General features: G+C 32.4%; 1 long non-coding RNA gene across 1 annotated transcript; it reads left to right on the top strand.

Moving 5' to 3' along the window:
- Nucleotides 1–10,761: 10,761 nt before the first annotated feature.
- LOC115285428 lies at nt 10,762–15,618 on the top strand. Its single transcript, XR_003905526.1, has 3 exons — nt 10,762–10,849; nt 11,424–11,517; nt 15,553–15,618. It is a non-coding gene; the product is annotated as an uncharacterized LOC115285428 (long non-coding RNA).
- The last annotated feature ends 412 nt before the right edge of the window (nt 15,619–16,030 follow it).

Raw genomic sequence — 16,030 nt, 5'->3', positions numbered from 1 at the left:
TACAGCAGATGTCATTTCATCACTTTATTTCTGAGAGAAATTACTCAAGAAACAATCCCTAAACGTGATAATTCTATGTGTCTTGTGACCACCCTTACTCTCCTCATCATATAATTGAACAAGATAGTTCAATTTTCAATAGGATTATATCTCTTAGGTGTTTGTAGCTGGAACACCAGGAAACTGAGTCAGTTTATTGAGCAACATAAAATAATCTTCCCTATGAAATGTACTTAATTACTAATAAGAGGGGTGGTAGATGAAGTCAAGATTCCGTGCATAGCGGGCTCTGGAAATGTCTTGGTTCTTGTTTCTACTCTTGTTCAATGGTTCAGGGTTTACTTAGATCTATGAAATATACCTTCTTATAATAAACTTGGGATATTCTAAATGACTTTCCAATCACTGACATTAATATCTCCCTAAAACAATTCAGAGTTAAAGTAATTTATTTGGATGAAAACCCATGCTTTGGCCATCTTTGCTTTCTAAGATAAACTGCTTATTTGTTTTTCCCCTATGAATGTAAATAATACATAATCACCACCAAAATTTATATATTTTATATAAAAATAGAAGTCATCTATAAATCAACTGTATATTAAACATTCCACTACAAAAAGTTTATACTTTATTATAGAATAGTTTTGTTCTCACTTCTTAAATTTGGTTCTATTATTTTTTTCATGTCACTTTACTTAGCTATTCTGTATGCATAACTCTACAGTCACATTTTTTTTTTCCTAATGGGTTTCCCTTTAATGGCTCTTAATTTAACTGTATCTGTTTACTATACCACTATATCAATATATATATCATATTTTCTAATGCCTTCTTTATTTCATATTTATGTATACACATGCACATAAATATGCATCAATTTAAAAGCTATTTGCCATGTTCAAATATCAACATGATCTACTTTATCCAATAGGCATATGAGACAATTCAAGCGCTTTGGATTTTTTGTTTGTTTCTTTGTTTCTTTTATTTTAGAAAGTGGTAACATGAGCAGGGGAGAGAAGCAGAGGGAGAGAGAGAATGTTAAGTAGGTTCCATACTGAGCATGGCTTGATCTCACAACCCTGGGATCATGACCTAAATCGAAAACAAGAGTAAGATGATCTACTCACTGAGCCACCCAGGCCCCCCTCAGTTACTTTAAATGTGGCCAGTGGAATTGACATGTTCTGTCATGGTAATTTTCAAAGCTTTTATTACAGTCAATTTTTTGGACCTTATTTAATTTGATTAACAGATAACTTTTTTGGGATCTTATTTAATATGATTCCTTTAAAATGTAAAATTATATATTTGACTCACATTTATGATTCATGTTGTATTTCTATTAGCCAGCACCATTTTAGATAATCAAGTTGGAAGACATGTTTACCAGGGTGCCTGGGTGGCTCAATTGGTTAAGTGTCCCACTCTTTATACATTTTTTTAATTTTTAAAAAAAATTTTTATTTTCTAGAGACAGAGAGAGACAGCACAAGCAGGGGTGGGTCAGAGAGAGAGGGAGACACAGAATCTGAACCAGGCTCCAGGCTCTGTGCTATCTATCAGCACAGAGCCCGGGAACCATGAGATTCTGACCTGAGCCGAAGCCGGATGCTTAACCAACTGAGCCCCCCAGGCCCCCCCAAGTGTCTCACTCTTATTTAAGCTCAGGTCACAATCTCATTGTTCATGGGTTTGAGCCCATCAGGTTCTGTGCTGACAGCGAGGAACCTGCTTAGAATTCTCTGTCTCCCTCTGTCTCTGTCCCTCTCCCACTTCTCGAAATAAATAAATAAACTTAAGGAAAAAAAAGACATGTTTACTTTCAAACAATATGTAGACCAGTATGCAATTTTCATGCACATAACAAAAGTAATAATAATAATGTAAGCATCATATATTATAGATAGTCACAGTGAAAATTGAATTTGAATTGAAATTTGAAGACAGCAGTTTATGGTTAAAAGCTAGAGATATATTTATGGCACCCATAATGGCTAACTGATATTCTAAAAGACTTACATATGAAGGATATGAGGGTGAGCACGAGGCTAGAGACATGTAACCAGCCAACTGTAATGCATCTAGGGAATGGTCGGTCTTTTAGATATCATGTTCAAAGAGGCATGATAGTTCAGAGTGACAGGTCCATAGATACCTGAAAGATATTTTTAGAGGTCAATAGTTTTGACTCAAAATTGTATTTTATTTAAAAATTTACTATAATAAGTCCAGTTTGCTTAAATCTTTGTAAAATGTACACAATCCATCTTTCTTTGTATTTTTATTTGCTACGTCTCAATGTTATGAAGTTTCTTAAAATCAATAAAAGGTTGGGTACTCACTGTATATGACACATACATAAAACATTTACCTGGGAATCCAATAATTTCCACTAGCTTTGATATTTAAGAGCATTAAATTTTGAACTTAAATGGCCAAACAAAAAGAAAATAACACTACCAATGATTTCATGGTCTTGTTTTACCTCGTTAGATCTTGTTGAGTCTCCTATTGTTTATAAAATTGAAAAATCATGCTGAGTCAAATGCCCAATGGCCTGAATAAAATCAATTTTAACTTTGTGTATCCCTCATCTAAATTTCGTCATTGACAGCAAAGAAAAAAAAAAGTACTATAGTCAATATTTTCTTTATGGACTACATCTGTACTGCTGTTTATGTTATGTGTTTGCTTTTTCATTGATAGAATTAGAGATAAGGACCACCATTCCAAAAAAAAACCCACAACAATAAGATTAAGGCAATTCTCAATCCCCTTATTAACATGGTATCAAACTATACCTAGAATTTAATAATAAAGTAAATTTTAGATTAACCATGTACTTTAGATAACAGAATTTGTATTATTTACATTTTAAGGAGATGGTAAAACACAGAGGCATGTATTACCAAATTCACATGTTATTTCAAAAATACTTTAAGAATAGAGATGTTAGAGATGACATAGCATATTAAACTATAGAAAGTAATTCTAACCCTTATCTGTTAATTTCAAATATATGTAAAAGTTGTAGACAAATTTTTGTTTTTTCTAAGTAAGTATAAAAACATGAGTCAGGTTAAAAACAGTAATGACAAGAGAAAGTGATTTTGCTTTATTTTGTACATTAACAACAGTCTCAAAATTATAACCGCTATAAGCATTACCATTAATTATTGTATTTTGCTTTGAGCAATTTTATATGAATTTATTAAAAGAATTTGACTTCTTTTTCCAGAAACCAGAAGCAGGATTTTATTTTTAAACCAAAGTTCAAAACCCTGTCTCTTTATGTTAATAGGATGATATTTGTTTTCTTGACTCAGTGCTTTAATTTAATTAAACCCTCCCGCTGTTTGGAAACCACTGTTTAGAAATTCTTTTTTGTACTAGGAAAAGAAATATTACTGCAACATTTTCAGTCCTATAGAGGTTGGTCCACTGGGAAGTTGGATCCCAGTGTCCCAGAAGCTATTAAGTATAAAAGTAGCCTGGCATGGATTCACCTTAGCACAACTGCTAGAAAATTAGTTCACATTAAGCAGCGTTTAAGGAATTTAGTGTAGTAATATCTTTCTCTTAAAACCTCTCTAAAAATATGGTGAAGGTAAACATAATATCTACACATTCAACTGTCCTTAGGAGATTTTGAGCCTTCCTTTGATATGATGAGAGTAATCAAAATAGAAATGACAATTTTAAAACCACTAACTGTAACAGATTTTGTAGCTTGTTTTTGATACCATTGCTTGTTTTAACAATATTTACAAGGGAGTTGACAAAAACTTTTTAAAGTAGTCTCATCGATCTATAGAATATAGGTAAGAATAGTGTGAATATCTGATGAACAATTGGGTACAAAATACCTTGAATTTTGAAAATGCAGCGTGAAATGTAATTATTTTTCAACTACATAATCATACTATTACATAACTGTTGCTAATTTATTTATGCTATAACCTAATGCATGCCTGCTGATGATTGGTGTGAAGATTGATTGGTTTTTTCTTTGTTTTTAACTTTATCAGAGATAAATATAATACTTTTTGAAAAATTAAGGTAATACTATTTCCCACTTAGCTTTACAAAAACTCTTTCCAGTGTTTGATTTCGTTTCTCTTCAAGCTGAGATAAATATAATTTATCCCAATCAGAATGTATTCTTGGAAGTAAAGAAACATTTCCTACTCTTAAAAGGATAGTAAGCAACATTAAGTAGTAAATGTCCACCAGTTCAGGTGTCCAACTTCTTCATATTTCTCAGCAGTCTACCTTTTCTGGGGTGAAGTGTGAACGTTATGTTAGAGATACTCCTTTAAGTATTAGATCCTCTCTCTGTTATTTATTCTTATAAAGATACATATGCAAAATCCCAGAAAGGGCCAATAGTATCATATATGTTATGAATTCATGGGAGGATTGTTCTATGTCCAGATTTTAATTTTTAAAGCTTTGACTGAGTACCAACATGGAAAGGCTAACGCCATTTGAAAGCATATATTATTTACATTTCCTGAGAAAAGGGGGAATGCCATAACTATGTGGGTTTAACCATATAGGAAAAACCAGATTTGAATCAGGAGGCAGAAGATAGGAGTGAAGAGAAGGCCCCAGACAGGGCCTTAATAGGGATTTCCACAGAAAGGCAAGGCAAGAAGATATACAATTGAAATGGTCCAGTTTGAATAATTCCCGCTGGCCTTTGGGCTGTAGGGGTGGATAAGTTGTTGCCTTTTACTTGGCCTTGGGATTTAGGGTGGGGGGAATGTTGACTTGTTCTGTAAGAATCAGATATTTAAGAATCAGATAAGAAGGTGAGTGGGAACAAAAGCCTTGGATAAACTGTTCTTTACAAGAAAGGCCAGTTTCAGGCAAACTGACTTGAAAGTGGTAAACACTTTAGCTGATATTTTGGTTTTGTGATTAATGGATGCCAAGTGACATACAGAATCTGAGAAAACACAGTTTGGACCGATGATAAATGTGGCAAGTTTAAGTATGGCACAAGACAAGTGGAAGTGGTGTACGCTTGTGTGGAAAGTTCTCTCAATGCTCTTGTCTAGCTACTTCTTAGGACAACCAGATAACTGGTTAAAGAGCCAGTCTGCCAGCTAAATAATAAAACAAACAAGTCTCAACACTGTGATCACATGCAAGGCTTTCCAACTCAATTCAGCGTGTGGCCTAAAGAAGGAATTGAATAAAACTATGTTCTTGAAGACTCTCACCTTGGGAAACCTGACTGAATTTCAAATCTAAGCTCTGGCAAAAGCTAACCACATATCTGGGTAGTTTAAAGAATCTCTTATCCTTCTTTTTAAAACTGGTAAAAATAATAATAGTAATAATTAAACAAAGTAGTTATTGAAAAAATTAAGTGTAATACATTTTTTAACAATGCTTAAATTTATTCCTTGCTTAAAGTAGGCAGCTAGTAATTGGTTCCCTTCCTAAATAGAACTACTATACAATGTGGCTAGAAAGAGTACTGATGTTCTCCATAGCTCTCCACTAGTCAGGTGTTCTTTTGACAGGGTAGGCTTATTTGTTTTTTGCTAGAAATGGCATTTCTCTTACCTTGAAGTCTTTAAATGTAACCTCACAGAGAAAATACCATAAATTGTGTTGAACATATAGTTTAAATTAAAATAAATCAATTTATATTAAAATATCTTTAACTTTAAGGGCATATGAGTGACTCAGTTGGTTGGGCTTCCAATTTGGGCTGAGGTCATGATCTCATGGTTCATGGGTTCAAGTCCCACATTGGTCTCTGTACTGACAGCTCAGAGCTTGGAGCCTGCTTCAGATTCTGTGTCTCACTCTCTCTTACTGCCTCTCCCCAGCCTGCTCTCTCTCTCTCTCTCTCTCTCTCTCTCTCTCTCTATCAAAGATAAATAAATAAAAATTTTAAAAAATCTTTAACTTTATAAAATGATGGCATCAAAATTTAAAAATTATTTCAAATTGTTATGAACAAAAGAAGACATTACCCAATCTGTTTATCAGTAAATGTGTATCATCTAAAAGTATCAGACAAAGCATTAAAAATATCTAGAGTATAAAAGGAACTATAGAATGTTAAAAAATAAAGATTATCATTTTCTTGCATTAATGGTTAAAACAGGAAATTAAAAATTTTCCTCTTCTTCCTCTAAAAAGAAGCTTGTTGAATTAGCAATTTATTAAAGAATACTTAACACTTAGGTCCTTAGTAATAAGAAATTACTAAAGCCCAAAACAACTATAAATCTGCCCAATAGACAGTATAAACTTTAAATACACTTGTTACTTTGGATTTCTCATGTTATCAAATAATGTAAGAGAAAGTTAGTCATTGCGACTGAGACAGGATCTGGATTACATTAAGCATGGGTATAGCATATGGCCACAATAGGCGCTTGGAAATGATTTGCGACTATTTTAAGTTCATATACATATGTTGAATAATATTGTGTTTAAAGTACTGCACTATATAATACAGAGTACATGAAGAGGAAGAAGATAAATTACTTCTTATCAAGAAGCATATCCAAGCAGGACATACACTTAATATAAGCATCATCTGTTCTTTTACAACTTTTTAATGAATAAATAGACATTCTTAGAGAACAAATACAAAAATAAATCGCACCTAATCAAAAATGCACTACAGAAGTCCTGAGCCTTTCTAGACAATTAGGGAGCAATTTTCCCTTTAAGGTAAGTGGCAAATGAAGAACTGAATAAAAAATATATGCTTTAAACTTAAATGTAAAATCTATCACTTAGAGAACAATAGATCTGACAATTTTTGCAACTTTCTATTTAGCTTAAGCATTTTATTCTCTTGTCAGCAGGCATACTGTTGTTTTTGTTTTTTTTTTACATCAAATATAGCTAATAGACTGTAACCTATGGATGACTAATTGTACCAAATGGTGGTTGCAATGATGAGCTTAACAGAATATGGTGTGATTATTATTAAACAGTTTAAGACTTGATGTAGCATTGTTTTTCCTGGTTTGTGAGTAAGGAAAAAAAGATCATTTAATATTATTTTACAGAAAAAAAGAAAAAAAGATACAGCATACTATTTAATCTTTTTCATTATTTATTTTTTCAAAGATATTGAATTTTTGAAATTTTCTTACTTTAGGACTACAGGAATAAGAATGTAGAATTGATGGAACTCATGAGAGAACAATTAACTATAGTATCACTAAGTCATCTTTGGCTCAAATACAAACTTTAACATGAAATTTTATCATTGTTCTTTATGTAGTGACACACTATTGTTTTATCTACTACTATCACTGAGTGATTTTTTTAAATTTTTATCAAAATGTCATATATCACACTGTCAATGGAAACAAAGTTGCTAGTTTCTGGATTTCCTCAGCAAAGTGTGAACCTCAATTTCCAATTAGTGATCCCAAGAATGCTAAAATTTATCTGGTGTTTGGATGTAATTCAAAGGCAGGCATAACGCAACACTTTGAAATAATTTGCTCTCAACCTTTATAATAATCTGTAAAGCATAAAACAGTCACTCTCACTGAGGATACCATTGGCATTTAAAAACCTACTCCAGGGGCACCTGGGTGGCTCAGTTTATTCTGTGTCTGACTTTGGCTCAGGTCATGATTTCTCATTTCATGGGCTCAAACCCCACATCTGAGCTGTCAGCACAGAGTCTGGACTCTGCTTCAGATTCTGTGTCTCCCACTCTCTCTGCTCCTCCCCTGCTCACTCTCTCTGTCTGTCTCTCTCTCTCTCAAAGATAAACATTAAACAAATAAATAAAAAATAAAAACCTATTCTATTAGCAGTATAACTTTCAAATCTACATTGCTCATAAAACATTACTGAAATTCGCATCACAAAACAATACTAAATTTGAGATTATTCAGATTTATTTAGTTTTTATTTTTTAAAAAGGAATGGAGAAGATAAGAAAACATTATAATGTGTTATATATATTGACTTAATTTCTCAATATTTTCAAATGTTTATTTGTCCCTATCAATATAACCTAGCTTTGGCAGCCTTGATTACAATCAAACTTTGACTACTGGTAAACTGAAGTATTAATATTTGTTTATAATTTGAAGGATTTAAAATTTTTAACTATTGTTTTGCCATATTCCCAAATATTTTTAAATTTTGTAATTTTGTTTAATTGTTAAATATTTCTTATGTCAGAATGATTAATTTTTTCATTGTTCGGCAAGCTAAAGATTTCGATAACCTTCCAACCAGCTTTCAATAAACTTTCTTAGCTTATTTATTGCATTAGATGTGTCCAGATTTAACTGAAATGTACAAACTGGCTTTTTAAAAATAATTTAACTTTCAAAAGCTTTTTCAATGTGAATTCAGTGAAACTATCAATTAGGATTGGACATTTAAAAACATTTAGCTGATGTTAATAGTATTTTATTTTTTTATTTAGAAATAATTCTAGTTTTTAAATAAAAAATTTAGCTTTCAACTTTTTATGAAAGATAAGACTTAGTCATTCAGAACCTAGAATATATACTAAAACTGGTGAAAAAATATTTTTATGATATTTTTCTTGATACCTTAAATATGTTTTTAAATTTGACCATCACAATTTATGCACGGGAAAAATTAAAATATCAATAATAATAATAATTTTGGGCTTAGCTTCTTTTTTTCTGCTTTATTTCTCAATATATTTAGGACTGTGGAAGTTACGATTGATAACATTTATTGGATTTCTTCCAAGCTCTAAGACCTGGTTATAAATTATCTAATATAAATTTATAGCTTCATAATTGACAGCCCTCATTAGATAGAAAATGCCTCGTTGATGTATCTACTTGTTTTATTCATAGAGTTCTCAAGTTAACATTTCCGAATCTGAATTCTTGTTTTTTTAAGTTTTATGTTTATGTACTTTTGAGAGAGAGAGACAGAACACAAATGGGAGACAGGCAGAGAGAGAAGGAGACACTGATTCAGAAGTTAGCTCCAGGCTCTAGTTGTCAGCACAGAGCCTGACATGGACCTGACCATGAGATCATGACCTGAGCCAAAGTTGGACACCTAACCGGCTGAGCCACTCAGGTGTCCCTCCAAATCTAAATTGTTAATTCACTGCTTGCTAAACCTATTTGTCTTCCAGTCTTCACCATCATTTACCCACCATTTAATCAACCTTTGATTACTCTCATTTCTTTTTTTAATGTTTTTATTTATTATTGAGTCAGAGAGAAACAGAGCATGAGGGGTGGGGGGAAGGAGCAGAGAGAGAGAGAGGAAGACACAGAATCTGAAGCGGGCTTCAGGCTCTGAGCTGTCAGCACAGGGCCCGATGAGGGGCTCAAGCCCAGGAACTGTGAGATCATGACCTGAGCCGAAGCCAGACGCTTAACCCACTGAACCACCCAGGTGTCCCATATTCTCATTTCTTTATTCCACATGAGTAAGTCATCAGTAAATCTTTGTCTTCTTTCCAAATTGTAATCCACTTGATTCTATTGATTTTTTTTACAAAAAGTTATGTAGTAGTCCAAGACACAATCATACTCCATTTAATAATAGTAGTAGCCATATATTCCTTTCCACATTTGTCCAACCAAAAATATTCCATTCATGATAACGAAAGTGGTCTCTTTAAATAAAGCATAAGACTCATATGACTTCTAATTTACCAGATAACGTGTAAAACTTTTATTCTGGCCTAGAATGACCTCCATTATATGACTCCTTTTAATCTATTCTCATTTATTATCTGTAAGAATAGATTTTAATAAATAAGTAGTGGAATTGAGAGATAACTAGGGAAGTGATTATAATAATCATCACAAGATTGCTGGTGACTTAGATCACAGTACTACCAGTGAAGGCAGTGAATGGTCGTCATATTCTGTCACAATGTGAAAGAAGTGCCACCTGGCTTCTCTGGTTGATTGGAATTAAGATGAAAGATAATGAAAGGCAGCAAGAATGACTCACAAATTTTGTCCTGAAAAATTGGAAAAGTAGGTTTTGCAATTTGCTGATATGGGCAAAGGTGTAGGAGACCCAAAATTGGAAGTAATGTTGCAGAGATTAGGCATTTTGGCATTTCTTTTAACACATAATAATTTTGAGAAGCTTATCAGATATCAGAATGTAGATATCAAAGAAGCATTTGAATATGTGTGCTTCTATTTCAGAGATGTAAACTCTAAAGCTGGAAGTTTTCTATAGAGAGGTGAGTATCTAAGATCTGTGATAGATCACCAAAAAAAGTCAGTTGCTATGGAATAAATATTTATGTTCCCCTCAAATCCATATGATACAATCTTAACCCTTAATGTGGTAGTATTAAGAGTGAGCCTGTGGAAGATTTTTATGGCATGAAGGTGGAGTTTTCATGAGTAGGATTAATGACCTTTTAAAAGAGACCCTACAAAACTCTCTCCCTTTTCCATCATGTGAGGACACAAGAAGTTAGCAGTCTGCATTTTGAAAGGAGACCATACCTGAACCTGGTGATGCAGGCATTAGGATGTTGGACTTCCAGTCTCTAGAACTGTAAATTAATTTCTGTTTATGGTATTATCTCTTTTTATTTTCTTAGTATAACCAAAGGATTGTCAGTTTAGTTGATTTTTCCAAGAAACCAACTCTGAAGTTCTGTTAAATTTTTTTTTCTATTGTGTTTCTAGGCTCTATTTCACTTATTTCTGTGCTAATATTTCTTATTTCTTTTCAACTGCTAATTTTGGGCTTAGCTTCTTTTTTTTTTTTTTTTTCCTAGTTCCTTGAGGTGTAAATGGAGGTCACTTAGGAGGAGGGGACAATAGGGATTTGCTCTCAATGGGTACAAAGTGCCAGTTAAGCAACATGAGTAAGTTCTAGAAATCTTCTGCATAACACTATGCTTAGATCTAACAATACGGTGTTCCTGTACCTAAAAATGTATTAAAAGGGTAGGTTTTATGTTAAATATTCTTATCATAATAACAAATTATTAAGATGATGGATTTTATATCTTGTATATTTTATCACAATACAAAGGTAATGTTAAGCACCCAACCCCCCAAAAACATTAAGTTTGTGTTTCTTTGTTCTTCTATAATGTGCAGAGAGAGCATTACTAAGAATGATTTTGCCCTTATTTGAAAGATCTTATCTCACCTTGGACTCTGGCATGAATCAATTGTGCTTGTTTCCACTCATAACTTTTATTTATTTTGCTATTTAGATAATATTTGGAAACATATTTTGAAGTTATACACTTTAGATAATATGAGAAATGTTTTTAGAGATAACTAATTCAAGTTATTACTTTATTTTATTACCTAGTAAAAATACCTTGAGATATAAGACAAATCAGCATTCAAATTCCAGTTTTGTTAAAGATTACCTTCACTATTGTCTCATCATTAAACTGTACAAATCTTGACTTCTTCCTTTTTTAGTTTCCTGAAACAAAGTAGTTATATAGCATTCATCATATGCACCAAATACATGAGTTTTCAAGCAACATAATGGATTACTAAAACTGAAATAAATGTGAGTATATAAAGAATTAAATAAGTTTAATGAATAAATTTAGGAGAGCTATATCAAGGGGATTATTCATCTTTGCAAAAGACTCTTTACTTAGGAATCCAACACTATGTGACTCTGGAAAAGATTTTTTATAATATTGTCTAACTGCAATATATTATATGTATGTGTATACATATGTGTTTTTTGTGTGTATAAATAATCATGTTATGAAAAATTATTTAACTTTTCACCAAAATACAGAGTTTATAATCAGTGTGTTTTTTTAAGTCAATAAGTTGTTGAGTGATGGAATAATTGAATTCAAATAAGTTGGCATACTTCTGGGATACAAGTTTGAAATTACGTTAAGGGAAGAAATCTGTTTGCCTGTACATGCATTTTCTCTCTGAGATTCATGTTACATATTCTAATACGTGTTGGAACTCCATCTACAAATGGACAATAACACTCTACCGTTCAGCACCTTTTGCGAACCACACATATCAGACAAATGACCAAGTACATAAAGAATATAAAATTGACTATGAAAAAGTGACATAGCTTCTCTCGACTCCATCTTGTCAGCTTCAAAGTGAGGGTAATACTAGTAGCGATTCACATTCAAAAACATAGACTCATTATTAGGCTTTTATGAGTGAGTATACATATACACATAGATTAGTAACACATGTAATATGTCCTCATATATACCTTACATATAACATGTTATATAATCAATAAGATCTCAGTAAATGTTATTTACTATTTACTATTATTTATTCTGATAGCTCTAGTTTTAAAATAAAGAAACAAATAGGATGTGGGTGGGTGGATGGTTATTTAATTGTGTTTGTGACAGGCTAGAAATCATTAAAATACATACATAAATATATGTTATATGTGTATTTATCACTAAAGCAAAAATGTATTTTTTTACAAACCTATATTACTTAGAGTGCAACATATTATATTATTATTCTTGATATTTCTACATGCATGTTTTTCCCTAGAAGTGCCCATTACCTTCCCTCCATTACCTTCCTTTCAGAAGACAGTCTTGATTCTATTAAAGGACTGACTAGAAACTTCTCAAGAATAAAATGCAATTCTCATTTTCTAATAAAGAATTTAAGGGCTCAGAAAATAGTTCTTTTATTACTGAATTTAGCTCCATATTTTAAGGGCATATTTTATAATTTTCATGCAAATGAGCTGAGGAGACAAGGGGCTATTTGGAAATTACTCTTTGATGGTGTAAAGATAATTCATGGCATTTATTATGTTCTGTAGTCAGAATAAAGGTGTAGAAGGCACAGATAAAGAGGAAATAAAAAGTATGACAAATATTAGAAAATATAAATAAATAAATGTTATGATCCCATAACATTTTGAATTAATAAAACATAACAGCAGCATTCTCCATAATTTAGGCTTTCTAATTCAAGAATGTGAGATAGATCTGCAGCCTATGGAAGGGTAACAATTATTAGGTTTAATAAAGACTTTTTTTTCTTTTTTAATTAGATATGTCAGTTCTATATGAGGTAAAGGAAATTAGTATAATGAAACAAGGATCACAGTCATGTATCAAGAAAGTGGAATTTAATAAGTTTCTGGTTTATCCAGAGGTTCCAGAGTCCAGAATTCGAAGTGTAACAGACTGGGTAGGAATGACAAATATCAGACAGCAGACACTGTCAGGGTAGCAAAGGAAATTTCCTTGAAAATCTACCTTTAGAAGCTTAATGTCCATCACTTATAATTCTTTGCTTTCGTCTATAGCACTGTAGTAGCATAACACTGTGTTGAGACTCCTTCTTTTTTTTTTTTTTTTTTTTTTTTTAGGTTACAAATACATTTTATTTTATTTATTTTTTTAAATATTTTATTGTCAAATTGTTTTCCATACAACACCCAGTGCTCTTTCCCTCAAGTGCCCTCCACCATCACCACCACCTCTCTTCCCCCCTCCCCCCTCCCCCGCAACCCTCAGTTCATTCTCAGCATTCACTAGTCTCTCAAGTTCTGCATCCCTCTCTCTCCCCAACTCTCTCTCCCTCCTCCGTTCCCCCTGGTTCTCCATTAGGCTGAGTGAAGTAAGCCAGGCAGAGAAGGACAGAAACCATATGTTTGCACTCATAGACCTAATGGAGACTCCTTCTTAATATTACGAGTTGAGAATATCCTAGAATTTCACTCTACTTATAAGTTTTTAAGCTAGCCCATGATGGCTTCAACGGTGCTGGCAGAAGACACAAGTCTCCTTAGTCAGAAACAAAGGACTTTATTACTCATGGTTAAAGTAATAGCTGGGACTTCATATTAGTTTGTGTCAAATCTTATTTCCCCCAAGCTCCACAGGGGTTAAAATAGCCAATGAAGAATTCCTCTACAGGCAGTACGTTAAACTACAGGAAAGGAGTGCTGTGTTGGAGCATTACCTGATTTTACAGTGAGCAGAAAAAACCCTACTCTCTACGTAGAGGGAGACACAACCTTGTTCCTCAAGGTTGTTGCAAGCCCAACACTGACAAATGGCCCAGCAAACGAGGAGTAAGGTGCTTGCTTTCTTAGTGGAGTCAGCAAGAACTTGCAGGGAATCTCAGGCCCATGGTAGGTAGATCGCCTCCACAGACACTTAATAGCTATTGATAAGGCTTGCCAGGTACAGTGCTAACTCGAGCTAAGAGAAAACTGAGATAGACTGAAAGAAGTGTGAACTGACAAAGATTAGGTTTGAATGGCCTTGAATTACCACCAAGAGGGATAAAAATGATTTCAGACTCAAGCTATTTCTCTATGTGAATAATGAGGGAGATAATAGGTATAGCCTCTTATTCAGAAATGTCATTTTTATTAACATTAATTGGAAACCAAAGAAAATTCACTATGTTCAATATTCATTTAGTCTCCATGTATAGAAATCAACATTTTAAAAAACATCATAAATCTTTCTCAGATGCCCTGTATTACTTTGTTTCAAAAGTACATTTGGAATATTTTCAGAGTCTCTATCTGGGAATTAACTTGTACCTAGCAATCAAAATCTATAATGATATTAAGAAACCATTCAAAATAAATAGTATTTTTTTTCATATTAAAACATATCTTAAAACATTTAGTTCAAGTACTTTTGTGTTTGTCTTCGTTTTGTTTGTTTTTTGTTGGTTTGTTTCTGGGCTTTTTGGTTAATACTATTAACTAATTTAAAAAATGCCAGTACACCATTTTCAGAGAAACATTAAAGTCTTATACAAAAAAACATAGCATTCTGTACCCTATACTCAATGGTCAGGATCAACTTTTAAACAGCAGTTTCTAACTTGACTGATCTAACCTCTCCAGAGCAAAGTGCAAAGTATCAAAGTTTTCACATAAACAAGAATTGAGAAAATTTTTCCAACTATTGTCATGTAAAAGGTTACAGAATACATAAGAAAATTGAATACAATAGATGCATTAATTAGAAGCATTATATTGTTAATATTTTATGATGAACAAAATATTTATTATAAACATTATGAAGAAACATATTTAAATTTTAATTTTGAATTTAAGTTTTTACGATTTATCTTTGTTTGGTGAAAGCCAGAAGATTAGCCAAATGCTTCTAACTTTATTACTAGCCATATAATATGGTAGTGTTTTTTAAAAAAAAGTTTCATGTAATAAGGAAAGATAATGTTCTTAATAGTTTTGCCTTTTAATTTTTCATTAATTGATAATAGAAAAGAAAATGACCCTTAGATTTTACAACTTTGATAAACATAATAACAACTACCCAAAACATTTTTTAATAAAATTTTAAAGAGAATGAAGCAAACAAATTGGCATTGGTAAAATCAGTAAGTAAGAAGTAAAAGTAATGGATTTAATACATTATATATTGATTTTATTTATGCTATAAAAATCAATGATATCAATTAAACAATTTGAAGTTTGATGCTTCATACAATGCAAATACTTTTTACCATTACTTATATTTTTTATATTATTTTAAAATGATGACTCTTATAGAACACTTACCTGACCACCATTTTTTTCTTCTTGTTTTAGTAAAAAAATCCTATCAGAGGACTTCATTGTATGTGAATCTATTGGAAACGTTGTCAACTAACTGACTACAATTGTGTCATGAAGACTAAATAGAGTTTATTAGTTTTTTGTTGCTTATTTAGGCCACAAACTTACTGGCTTGAAACAACCCTAATTTGTTACCTTACAATTCTGTAGATCAGAAGTACAAAATGGGTCTCACTTGCCTGAAATCAAATCATTGGCTGAGTTGGTTCAAGGGTCTGGTGGCTCTCATGGAGAATCCATTCCTTTGCATTTCCCACCTACTGAAGGCCACTCACTGGCCTTAGCTCATAGACCCCTGGCCCCCTTTTTTTAACTGCTTTATTGAGATATAATTCATATCTCATACAGTTTATCCATTTAAAGTATACATTCAATGCTATTCATATGTATCTGCACTATCACCACAGTCAAATTTAGAACATTTTCATCAACCCCAAAGAAATCTTGTATC

This window comes from Suricata suricatta, chromosome 1 (genome assembly GCF_006229205.1).
Source record: "Suricata suricatta isolate VVHF042 chromosome 1, meerkat_22Aug2017_6uvM2_HiC, whole genome shotgun sequence".
NCBI lineage: Eukaryota > Metazoa > Chordata > Mammalia > Carnivora > Herpestidae > Suricata > Suricata suricatta.
Note: the sequence above shows the minus strand (reverse complement) of the source record. Positions and strands in the feature narration are given on the sequence as shown.